Raw genomic sequence first — 12,862 nt, forward strand, 5'->3', positions numbered from 1 at the left:
TGGCGCAGTAAATAGAGCGTTGGACTGGGATGTGGAAGGACCCAGGTTCGAGACCCCGAGGTTGCCAGCTTGAGCACGGGCTTATCTGGTTTGAGCAAAAGCTCACCAGCTTGGACCCAAGGTCGCTGGCTCAAGCAAGGGGTTACTCTGTCTGCTGAAGGCCCACGGTCAAGGCACATATGAGAAAGCAATCAATCGCTTTTCGGCCTTTTGGCTAAGATCAAATGTAGAAAGCAATCAATGAACAACTAAAGAGTCGCAACGCGCAAACGAAAAACTAATGATTGGCGCTTCTCATCTCTCTGTTCCTGTCTGTCTGTCCCTGTCTATCCCTCTCTCTGACTCTCTCTCTGTCTCTGTAAAAAAGAAAAAAAGAAAGAGGCCTAGGCTATTATATAGATAAACCAAAGGCAAACTTTGCTTGTATTCATTCACTTCCAGTAGAGCCAAGATATCTAAATAATTATCTTCATGCTCTGCTTGCATCATGGTTGAGTCAGTATTTCCGTCATATGGAAAACACCAGTTCAGTCTCTGAAGGAGGAAAATATTGTCAGCTAAAAAAAAAAGAGGCAATAGTTCTTTTATTTTGGGAGCCAAGCCTTGATTTGAAATGGAAAGGCTTTGTGTCTCAGACAGCCTGATTTAATTGCTGAACAAAGCTCTCTTCTTTTGGGGAAGAAAGAAGAAAACTGCAACAATTAGCCCTCTCAAAATGTAGGTCTTTAAAAACAATTGGGAGGAAGTTGGCAATGACATCTATCCACCAGCTGGTTTTGGCGAGCCCATGGGAAGGCAAAACAAAGGAAGACATCCAGTTGGTTCAAGAGTTCAGCTCTCCCTTTATGAAGAGAAAAATCTATCTTTCTGTCCCCTGACCATCCAGACTTCTATTCGCATTCCACTACTGTGATGTTTCATCTTCCAGACCCCTTTTAATTCAACTCTTTCTAGTTTTGATGGCAGAATGTTGTACCTCTTCAGTGGACAAGGGTGTTAAAAGGGTTTTGGGAATCAGGACTAGAAGCAAGAACTTAAGTTGATTTGCTTATCAGGACACATATGAAGAAACAGTCCCATAGAATAAACAAAAGTACGTAATTTTTGAATGCCCACTATGGCTAGGTGTTTACTTTTAGAACACACATTGAATTTCCCCCACAACTTTGTGAGGTAGTTATATGTTTTTCCATTTATATTCTTTGAAACAAAACAGCATTCCCAAAGTGAAGTCACTAATGTTAATTTAAGTCCACGTCACCAACTCAAGACTCGGTCATGATTGTGGCTCTCCCAGAAATAGAACCTTACATCTATCAATCATGAATCACCTGATCAGTACTAGTTAGGTCTTCTGCCTGACAGAGCACACCCATCTTCTAAAGGAAAGTGACTGCAATAACCAACTGCTTTTTTGCCAATATTACTTCCTTATTCCCACTTCCTTCTGCCTATAAAGGTTTTTATTTTGTACAACCCCTTGGAACTCCATTCTATCTGCTAAATTGGATGCTACTGACCAATTTGAATTGCTTTTTGCCTAAAGTCTTAATTTCTTTTTTAAGTGAGAGGAGGAGGGGAGACAGAGACAGACTCCCTCATGTGGCTGACCCCACCTGGCAAGCCCACTACCAAGGGATGCTCTGCCCATCTGGGAATGTTGCTCAGTAACCGAGCTATTTTTAGCACCTGAGGCAGAGGCTCCAAGGAGCCATCCTCAGCACCTGGGCAAACTTGCTTGAACCAATTGAGCCATGGATGTGAGAGGGGAAGAGAGAAAGAAGGGGGAGGAAGAGATGTGAAGAAGCAGATGGTTACTTCTGTGTGCCTTGACCAGGAATCAAATCAGGTATATCCACACTCTGGGCTGATGCTCTACCACTGAGCCAACAGGCCAGGGCCTAAAGTCTTAAAAATTGTAATGTCTCAGTTTATCTTTTAGCAATATAGATGAGAATACTCTAGCTCAAAGGTAATAACTTGAGAGGTCAAATAATTTTCCCTACATCACACAGATTGTCCTGAGTAGAGGAGGGGAAATTAAACCAGGTAACCATTGTTACCAGGTGGCCAGGAAGCGTCTATCTTTGCTGTTTTGCTGGGTCCCACTTGATTAGAGAAAAGTCAGTGACTCTTCAGAAAGAGTAAAAACCCTGTGGGAATAATTTTTTGAGATAGGAAAATCAACCTTCTCTTTCATTTTTTCATTGATATGATTTCCCTGGAAATATATTCACTTCCATTTTCCTGGGCCAATGTCAAAGTAGAAGGTACGAATTTATCTGGCTTGGAAATGCCATTCTCTCTCTCTTTTATTTGAAGTATTAAATTTGTAGTTTTAAATTTACATTTTGTGCCTGACCAGGCGCAGTAGATAGAGTGTCAGCCTGGGAGGCTGAGGATCCAGGTTCAAAACCCTGAAGTCACTGGCTTGAGTGCTGGCTCATCTGGCCTGAGCATGGGGTTACCGGCTTGAGAATGGGATCATAGACATGACTCGTGAAAAACTAATCCTCAAGTGAATGTGTTTAATCAATCACCTCAAGAACATTAACTTATATCTACTGCATAGAAAATTTTATGTTGATGCTTTAAGTTTCTGCTCTTATATTTTTCTTTTTTTAAATGAAACAGGAAAAGAGAGACAAAGAGTATAGAAAAACTTTAGAATGTTTTTTAATGATTTTAGAGAGAAAGAGAGAAACATAGATTTGTTGTTCCGTTTATTTATGCACTCATTGGTTTATTATTGTGTGTGCCTGACCAGGATTCAACCTGCAACCTTGTTGTATCAGGACAATGCTCTAACCAACTGAGCTACTGGCCAGGGTTCTGCTCTTATGTTTTAGATTTACCACTAAAGAGTGAGCCCATTAATCCAATAAGCCTGCTTCCACTTGACCCCAATAAAAGCAGAACCTCAGGTCCATGGACACTCTCTCTCCCTGCCCAGAACCTGGTTGTATAACCCCTGGCCTGCCTTATAGGCCACAGGGCCTGTAAGTAATAAACTGTTTTTTGGGTTTTTTTTTTTTTCAGATTCCTTAATGGCTATTGCTGAAGGGCATTTTGGAATGTAATAAGAACCACAAGGGTGGGCCCAGTTGTAACCTTGATTTAAAAAGGGGAGAAGTCTATGGGAAACTCCCTGGGAACCAGGTGAGTACCCAAACACTTCTAGCAAATAGCATGCTTATAGTTAGACTGAGCCGAACACAGCCAGTAATGCCTTGTGCTGCAGTTTATACTGGCTACCACATTATGACATCACCAGGTGATAGGAATTTTTTACCTGTTATAATCTCATGCGTATATGTGGTCTGCCATTGACGCAAACATCTCTATGCGGGCACAGGGCTGTATTGTATAGCAGGAGATGTCTCTGTTTATATGTATACATGCCATTTCTACATATTATAGGCCTTTACAAGTCTAGAAGGACTGTTAATAGAGTTAAGTTGGTTTTGGAGGGGAAGTGGCAGGATGATAAAGCAGGACCTTTATGTTTTAATCTGTAAATTTCTACATTTAGATCTTTTACAATAAAAATACATCTATTACACTTATAATTAAAAATAATAAAATCTTAACTGCTCTATTAAAAACATGTTGGTTTTCAGTTTCTTTCTATGCATCTTCTATTAAAGCTTGGCTGCCTACTGAAAGACAAAAGAAAATTACTCTCTCTTCAGAAATCTGAAGTGGGCCTGACCAGGCGGTAGCGCAGTGGATAGAGCGTCGGACTGGGATGCGGAGGACCCAAGTTCCAGACCCCGAGGTCGCCAGCTTGAGCGCAGGCTCATCTGGTTTGAGCAAAGCTCACCAGCTTGGACCCAAGGTCTCTGGCTCAAGCAAGGGGTTACTCGGTCTGCTGAAGGCCCACAGTCAAGGCACATATGAGAAAGCAATCAATGAACAACTAAGGTGTCACAATGAAAAACTGATGATTGATGCTTCTCATCTCTCTGCGTTCCTGTCTGTCCCTGTTTATCCCTCTCTCTGACTCTCTGTCTCTGTAAAAAAAAAAAAAAAGAAAAAAAATCTGAAGTGGTATGAAATTTAACTGGGTGTAAAGACAGTGGCCACGACTGCCATCACAGCCACCCAGCCCATGCAGGTTCACATTGGATTCGGACAGTCGGTAAAGAAACAATGGAGCCAAAAACTGGTGGGCCATAGTCTTTAATCCTAGCTTGCACCCAGCGGGCAAGTAAAAATACACAGTGGGCTCCAAAACCCACTCACATTCAGTGCTCACAAAGCCACTGACTTATCCGAGTTTCCTAGAATCAAAGGTTTCTAGCTCACCAGACTTATTCACCTCTGTTCCCCATCTCCTTCCTTCTCCAGCGTCAAACTCTGCACAAACTGGCATCTCACTCAGCACTCCGCCATCTTGGCTGCTTCTCCTGGCCACATGGCCTCTTTCTGCTCTCTGCTCTGCTCCCTCTGCTCTAATGATAATCTCAGGAACCAAGAGCAAGCTCCCGTTCTGGCCCCATTTTATAGTGTAGCTTCACAACCTTTAATCCAATATACAAAATAGGGAAGTCTCCACGTGGGCAGCGCCACTTTAACAAAGTGAGCATAATACATTTTATCTGCCCAACACTGGGCAATTGCTTTGAGGTGAACTGGCAACCAGGTGAGGTTGCAAATAAGTTGTGTTGAGGTCAATGGCTGTGGGTGGCAGGGTGCAGTCCCCTAAGAAGCTGCATTTGCTCCAGGCAAGAGTGACCGTGTCAGTATCCATCGGCCAGGTGGGCGAGGTGTGTTCTGTGATGGGAATTGTTGTCTCGTTCGAGCTCCCTTGTCCTCGGGTCCAGTGAGCTGGGTCGCTGGCGTAGGGGAGGAAGGAAGGTGGTGCGGCAGCCGGACTCGAGGGCGGGAGGTGAAGCGGAGGGGTAGCTGGTGCTCCACCGAGACAAGAGAAAGAGCACATTTCACTTGGGACAAGAAAAGTGGCTTTTTAAATTCATATACTTTCAGATGGTTAGTTTTTCTTCTTTATCCCCTTTTTATTATCCAGTCAAGCCAATCAATCTAAATGTTCTCTTTCCTACTTAGAAGTAAAAAAATGGAATTACTGAAAGGCACCCTGGGCCACCGAGGTGGGGCAGTAGGTGGTGACCTGGAGAGGCGACTGATGCCTGGACGCAGCTGGCACTCCCCTCCAGCCTTCTGGACCCTGGAGAGGGTCCTGCACTGCTTCTGCACTGTTGGTCAAATAAGTTTGTAAATATGATCTATATGTTTGCTCACTTATAGTTTGCATTGGGTGTGGGGGACAGGCTGTAAGCAGGCAGGGTGTTATAGCCTAAGGCTTAGTTTTAAGACTGATCTTTTCCCCACACCCTTGACTGATTGCATGATGTAGGGTGGTGCACTCTCATGAGGAATCCCATTATGCCTCAGATAAGTGACTTTGTGTCAGAGACTTCCTTGTTTGTATATTAGATTAAAGGTTTTGATTTCTACACTATAAAGTGGGGCAGACCGGGAGCTTGCTCTCTCTCGGTTCCTGCTATTACCATGGCAGGGGCCTCCCTGATCCCTTGCCCTTCTCTTCTGGCTTGCCTGTCTTGGTGAGACACCAATAAACAGAATGGCCCACCATCCTCTGACTCCACCATTTCTTTACCATCTGCCTGAATCCAATGGGAACCAGCATGTGAATGGCCACGATGGCGACTCCTACCCTTACAACTGGCATAGTCTGTGACAGGATTTGATACCTTTCGGTATGGAGCCATAACCACCTTTGAGTGGTGGAGTAGAGGACTGGCTGCTGTTATGGTTCCCCATGGCTGTCCTTTTGGGGACCATAGGCTGGCTGACTTTTACAGCCATGTGTGAGGAAACTGAGAGCTCTGTGGAAGAGGCTGCCTGGGACTTGCAAACCGAGCAGTGGAAGGAGCTGGAGGAAATGTGGGAGAAAGAGATGCCGGCCCTGGAGCTGAAGCCAGCACAAGAGGAGGCCGACCAGGTTTGTGATATTCACCTGGAAATGGACCAGCCGCTGGAGAAGGAATCATGGGTTCGTGAGTTGCAGCTTGCCCAGGATGTTGTGGAGAGTCAGCAGCGGCAGGAGGCCAGGGCTAAGGCTGGGGCTGGGGTTGCAAGGCCCGCAGAGCAGAGGGTGGCGGCAGCTGATGTTTCTAGTTCCTCTTTGGAGGATGAGGAGAATCGGGCTGGAGTTGCAATCCGCAGTCTCCAGAAGGTGAGAGCCCAGCTGGAAGGAGTACCTGCTATGCTCCTGGTAGGTTTGCGATTTTGGGACATAGGGGTGAATGCCATCAAGCTCTCCAGAGCCAAGATGGAAATGCTGACTGCCATTGCCACGTGCTCATCTTTGGGATAGTGTAAGACCTGCCAGGATGGCAGGGATGAAGGGGGTGGCTGACGCCCCATGTGCATGGACTGATGTCTGGATTACGACCGGAGTGGGCACTGGCTCCTTTGTTGGATGGACTTATGGATTTTGGACAATTTGAAATACCCTGATGGGGGTGGGGGCGGCTTTGCTGGAGGCCCTCCCCCTTCCCCAGGAAGCCTTTCAAACGGCTAAAAAGAAGGCCGAGGACGTTTTGCGCTTTTGGCAAAGTGCTCAGAGACTGGTGAAATGTACCTTTGAAATTGTTGAAATTGTATGATTTGTCATGTTGTTGTAATTTGTGTAATGTGCTTAATTTCCTTGTGCAGGAATACTGTGCTTTAGATTGTGAAGCGAGCAAAAGGGGTGGAATGACATCAGTCTGGCTGGCAGTGCTCCAAGTTCTAGGCCCAGAAAGGTGTCTTGGGTAGGCATGATGCTGCTGTAATAAAAATAGTGCTGCTGCTTCTCTTTGGCTTCACTTGTGTGGAAAAATATGACAACAATGTTCTGTAATAATAATAATAATAATAGAAATTGTTAGCAGATGATCTTTGAGGCCTTGAAATTTCCTTCTGTTCTCATCTGTGCCCTTTGTGTTTCTTATAACATTAGCAATGTATGTTAGTGGAAAGAGCTCCAGGCCAGGAATTAACAGGCTGCAGTCTGACTTGCCATTAATGAGCTGATTTGGGATAAGCCACTTAAACTCTGAAAAATTGCTATTCTGTCTGCTGCATCGTTGTCAACCTCTGGGTTCACTTCCATCACTAAGATTTTAGGGCCTATGCTCTCAGAATATACTGTCTTTTGTTCTCAGCATCAGATGTGAGATGATTTCCTGGAGAAGATTTCACTCTCTTTCTGGATGGTTTGATCCAGTATTCCTCAAATAAGAGGACATGAAATGAAGGTTTTTTCAGTACAGTAAGAGATGGGGTAGTAGGAGATTGTGAGAGAAGCAAGTGAGTCCACCTGTTTTTAAAAAGAGATAAGGTTGGATAACACAGGGAGAAGGCTTTGTCTGTTCCTACCTGGTCCGAGGGTTGAGATAATGCAATTGTGTCTGCAGTGTTTTCTGCTATTCCATTTCTCAGACAAACTGTCATGCAATTCAGAGATTTTAATTACTACCTGTTTTGTTTTTCACATGATGCCTGCAAGTTGTAAGAGGGCTGACTACTAGCCCTGAGAAGCTGCAGCAACGAGGTAGAGCTCCTACCAGACATAGTTAATGTGATGGAAATTTGTTATCCTGACATTTCATTTGGAACCACTCAGTGAGTGAAAATTTGTAGTCAGAGATGAGAGAGGTCTTTCAAACATCGGTAAATCAAACTCACTCAAGAGGAGGGAAAAACGAAGAAACCAAATTATTGCTGTATTAGGTTTTGTGCAGAGATCGTGTGGTCTCTACTCTAGTGATTCCTCAGAGAGTATGATAGTTTAACTTATTTTTAGAGTTTTCTAAACAAAAAGGTCCCAAATAGATTTCCATATGTCCTAGCTGATCTTTTTCTTTTTTTTAAATTTTTTTCATTGATGAGAGAGAAAGGGAGAGGGAGGAAGGAAGGGAGAGGGGGAGAGATAGAGAAGCATCAACTTGTTATTTGTTCCATTTAGTTGTGTACTCATTGATTGTTTCTTGTATGTGCCTGACCGGTGATGGAACCCACTACCTCTGCACGCAGGGAGGATGCTCTATCCACTGAGCCACCAGGCCAGGACCTAGCTGCTCATTTCTGAAAGAAATATTCAACCCATCTGAAGCCCTTTCATTTCAGAAATTTCTATAAAACTTCACAATAAATGAAGTCTCTCAATCCTCAAGATTTCAGCTTCTTTTTTTTCTTTTTAATTAGGGACCATCCAAGGTGTTGGGAAGAGGTCAGACAGTGAGATGTAAGACCTTGTAATTTCTCAGACAAAGGATTCTTTCTGAGTCATTGATATGAAATACTTCTGCTGGACCCAGCCTCCAAGAAGGGTGTTTGATAATAACCATTGATTACTTAGGAATCTGACAGCAGGCAGTTTGGAAGTTGTGTGGGCTGAGCTTTTTGATCGTAACTCCAGAAAAAACAAACAAGCATACCCAGCCTTCTATCTTCATGGTCACTAATAAAGGTAGTGAGAACCTTGCAGTCATGTTCATATTCTTATTTTTAAACTATAATGACCAGAGGGGGGGAACAACAGATTTGACCACCAAAGCAACTCATCAGAATATCTGGGAGGCGTGATTAAGGACTCTGTTGTAGGACTAGAGTGTAAGTATGTGTCCAGCATGGTCTGGGATGGGAAAAGTCAGAAATAACATAAAAATCCATTAGTAGGAGACTGGTTAGGTAGATTAAGGCATATGATATACCGCAGGATATGTGTCATAAGTCATCTTCCCCCGACACCTGCAACGAGGGATCACCAGCATGTGATTTATTATGGAAGCGCGCCTAGGAGAATCTGAGAAAGGAGGGGTAGGAAGTGTGGAGAAGAGAAGAAAATCAAGTCAGGGTGGGTTTTCAGAAACAGTTCAGCACTCGCCTGGTGCCTTTGAGACTCTGGAATATAAATTATACAACTAGGGGCCAGGAGCTGGGCTTTCATAATCCGGCAGATCCTTCTAGTTCTCAGTGCTTTCATGCAATGGCTCCAGAAGCCCAACTTCTGGCCTCAGAAGAGAGGGGCAGGTGCAGGTGCCGGTGCCGTAGCTAAAGAGAAGCACACGTCAGTAGGGGATGACACAATGGCGTGGTGAAGGGATTGAAGAGGTTGTGGTTGGAGTGTCTGCTTTGCTATGCAACTATGAGAAAGAATGATGTAGAGCAACAATTTTCAATTTCTTTCACCTCATGGCTCACATAAACTAATTACTAAAATTCTGTGGCACACCAAGAAATACATTTTTTTTGCTAGTTTTTGACAAAAAAGGTATAATTTTGATTAATTCACACTGGATGGCTATTGTTGTGTTGGCTGTTGTCATTTTTTAATTTGACAACTAAGGGAAAAGAGGTCAGTGCCCCTGACTAAATAACTAGATATCGCACATTTAAAAAATTTTTGCTGTTCACCAGTTGAAAATCAGTGAAGTGGAGTGCAATGTCTTCCCTTTGGAAATTGTTTATGATAAACATTGAGCTTAAAAAACTCAAGTTACCAGCCCTGGCCGGTTGGCTCAGTGGTAGAGGAGCGTCGGCCTGGTGTGCAGGAGTCCCGGGTTCGATTCCCAGCCAGGGCACACAGGAGAAGTGCCCATCTGCTTCTCCACCCCCCCTCCTCCTTCCTCACTGTCTCTCTCTTCCCCTCCCACAGCCAAGGCTCCATTGGAGCAAAATTGGACCGGGCGCTGAGGATGACTCCATGGCCTCTGCCTCAGGCGCTAGAATGGTCCTGGTCGCAACGGAGCAACGCCCCAAATGGGCAGAGCATCGCCCCCTGGTGGGCATGCTGGATGGATCCCGGTCGGGCACATGTGGGAGTCTGTCTGACTGCCTCCCCATTTCCAACTTCAGAAAAATCAAAAAACAAACAAACAAACAAAAAACCTCAAGTTACCGAGTAGTATTTTCTAGGGTATTTCCCATTACCAATCATTTCTTCAACACCAGCTGGGTATCCAGTGATTCAACTCAATTCTGACACTAGCTATCTAAAATTAGCATCAGGTCCCAGAAGTTAAAGGGCAGTCCCATCACACTGCCCCCACTTCAGATGCCAGTCACAAGCCGTAGGTTGCCACTTGTACTCTAGGAGGCTGGCTACAAATCAAGGGTTCTCAAGACCTCTTCTTCAGGTTTGAAAATTTTTGAGAATGGCTCACAGAACTTGGGAAGGCATTTTACTTATATTTACAGGTTTATTATAAAGGATATAACTCAGGAACAGCCAAATATAAGTGATGCATAGGGCAAGGAGGATGGGGTACAGAGCTTCCTCGCCCTCTCTGGGTGCACTACCCTCCCAACACCTCCATATGTTTACTGACCTCTTAGAAGCTTATCAAATCCCCTTGTCCAAGAGTTTTTATAGAGTTTAACCTCTACCCCCCACCCCAGGTTTGTGAATGGAGCTGAAAGTTTCAACCCTCTAGTCACTTGTTCTTTCTGATGACCAGCCCCATCCTGAGGCTATCTAGGTGCCCCACCTGTGTTACCTCATTAGCATAAACTCAGGGGTGACCAAAAATGGCTCCTTATGAATACAATAAGATACTCCTACTACTCAGGAATTTCCAAGGGTTTTAGGAACTTTATGTCAGGAACCAAGACAAAGGCAATTGTATTGCTTATTGTACTATACACATATAGTTTGATACCATTCCCTCCCACCCATGGCCCGCAGGGGCTTGTCTCCAAGACCTGAAACTGAGAGCCACCAGTCAGTCAGTCAGTCATGTGTCAATGGAAGTGCTGTAGCACTGGAATGGAACCCATCAGCCACAGCCAGGTGAACAGGTCACGAACAGTGCTCTGTTACCATTTTTTTAAGTAAAAGTACACGTGTGCATATAAAGAAAATGTCTGGAAGGAAATAGACCCAACTGGTAATTGTGTTACCATAGGTGGGACTGGGATTGAGGAAGGGAGGGGAGGGGTAGGTAGACGTGTTCAGAGTTTATGAGCAAGCATATAATACTTTATTATAGAAATTAAAAAAATAACAGTGTACAAGGCCTCTTCCATGTGACTAGAGCATATGCCTCTGTAGTCCATGGGCTTCTTGGTCTGCAGTTCTGAGAACCAGATGGGCCATGCTAAATAAAGGAGTGTGGTGGCTACTTGGTGGATTTGTGACATTTCCCGGCAATGAACAAAACTTTGAAGTCTACAATTACGTTCAATACTGGACAAGAAATTGTGGCTTCAGTGGTTTCCATTCCGGATGCCTGGTTGTCATTTTAGGCTGACTTTGGAAAACATGATTTTAGTTAGCCAAGTGCTTCCTCTTCATGCTTGGATCCCTGTCCGTTGGATGTGCATTTAGCTTAGTTCTGTTCCCTATAGGAGACTGTCTGGGTGGAGAACCTACTCTCTGCCTTTAGCCTAGATTGGTAGCCCTGGCAAAACACTTAATTTGTAGGTAAATTAAGTTACCCACTTTGGTAGATATTCTAGATCCAGGTTGACAAAGTAATCCTTTTCCTGGCCTGTGTACAGCCAGGAAGGACCATGATGAGTTCTGTAAAAATGACCTTTCCTGTTATCACAAAACCTGAGCCTTATTGTATATGGTGTTGTGTTAAGCTCTGGACAAAGAGATCTGCATGGAGAATGTCTCTATCTACACTCTTGGAGCTAAAAGATTTGCATCAGACTAGCTTTTGTTTCAATTTATCTGTCCATCCATCCATAATCTAATAGTTATTGACAGAAAGGTTAATTTTTTAAAAATTTTAATTATTTATTGCTGTTATGTAGGAATAATTGCTTTTGAAAAAATTATTTTTTTACCTTGGGATCTTGTTGAATTCATTGAACTAGCTACAATAGTTTATTGGTGGGACTTTTTTCTTTTTACTTAAATCAACTATATGGTCAGAGAATTATGACAGTTTTATTTCTTTGTTTCCAACTCGTATCTTTATTCACCTTTCTTGTTTTATTGTTGTTAAGCCCTCCAGTACAATGTTAAATAGGAGAAGTGATGGTAGACAATCCTGCCTCATTCTTCATCTCAGAAGGAAAGATTTTAACTTTTTACCGATAACATGATTTTTGTAGATGTTTAAAAAAAAACCCCAGGGAATTTTCTTCTATTCCTAATCTTCTATACATTAAAAAATATTAATGATGAATATGTGCTGAACTTTATCACATGTCTTTATTGCATGCAATTCTGACTGATTGAGTTTTGAATGTTAGGCCAACGTGGCATTCCTGAAATGAGCCTTACTTGGCTGGGATGCATGGCATTCTTTATATATTGTTGGATTTTGTTTATGCTTGCTTTAGTTTGTTTGCTTTCTCTCTCTCTCTCTCTCTCTCTCTCTCTCTCTCTCTCTTTCTCTCTCTGTGTGTGTGTGTGTGTGTGTGAGTGAGTAAGATGGGTCTGAAACTTTCCAGTTAGGCTGGCTTCAAACATGATCCAAAAGTTGGAGATTGCTTTTCTCTCCTCTTGGAAAGAGTTTGTATAAGAGTAGCATTATTTCTTCGAGTGTTAGGTAGAATTCCCAGTACATCTATCCAGACCAGGTGCTTTTTTTTTGGGGGGGGGGTTGTAGTTTCAAATTACAGATTTAAATCACTATTCATATTTTCTACTTTATCATGCCAGCTTTGGTAACTTTTATTTCTCTGGTAATATGATTATATATTCAAATTTTCATAATATTGTTGATAATATAGTCTTAGTATATTTTTAATATATGTATAATTTGCACTATTGTTTCCTGTCTTATTCCTGACACTGTATACATGTACTTTCCTTAAGGACACTATTCTATTGTCTCCTGTTGAGAAGTCAGCTGTCATTTTATTTTAGGTCTTT

The 12,862-nt window shown here is 43.2% G+C and overlaps 1 non-coding gene across 1 annotated transcript; it reads right to left on the reverse strand.

Annotated features, from left to right (window-relative positions):
• Nucleotides 1–10,719: 10,719 nt before the first annotated feature.
• On the reverse strand, nt 10,720–10,846 carry LOC136307257 (small nucleolar RNA SNORA54). Its single transcript, XR_010725915.1, has one exon. It is a non-coding gene; the product is annotated as a small nucleolar RNA SNORA54 (small nucleolar RNA).
• Between the last annotated feature and the right edge of the window lie 2,016 nt (nt 10,847–12,862).

The sequence above is a fragment of the Saccopteryx bilineata genome, chromosome 5 (genome assembly GCF_036850765.1).
Source record: "Saccopteryx bilineata isolate mSacBil1 chromosome 5, mSacBil1_pri_phased_curated, whole genome shotgun sequence".
Classification (NCBI taxonomy): domain Eukaryota; kingdom Metazoa; phylum Chordata; class Mammalia; order Chiroptera; family Emballonuridae; genus Saccopteryx; species Saccopteryx bilineata.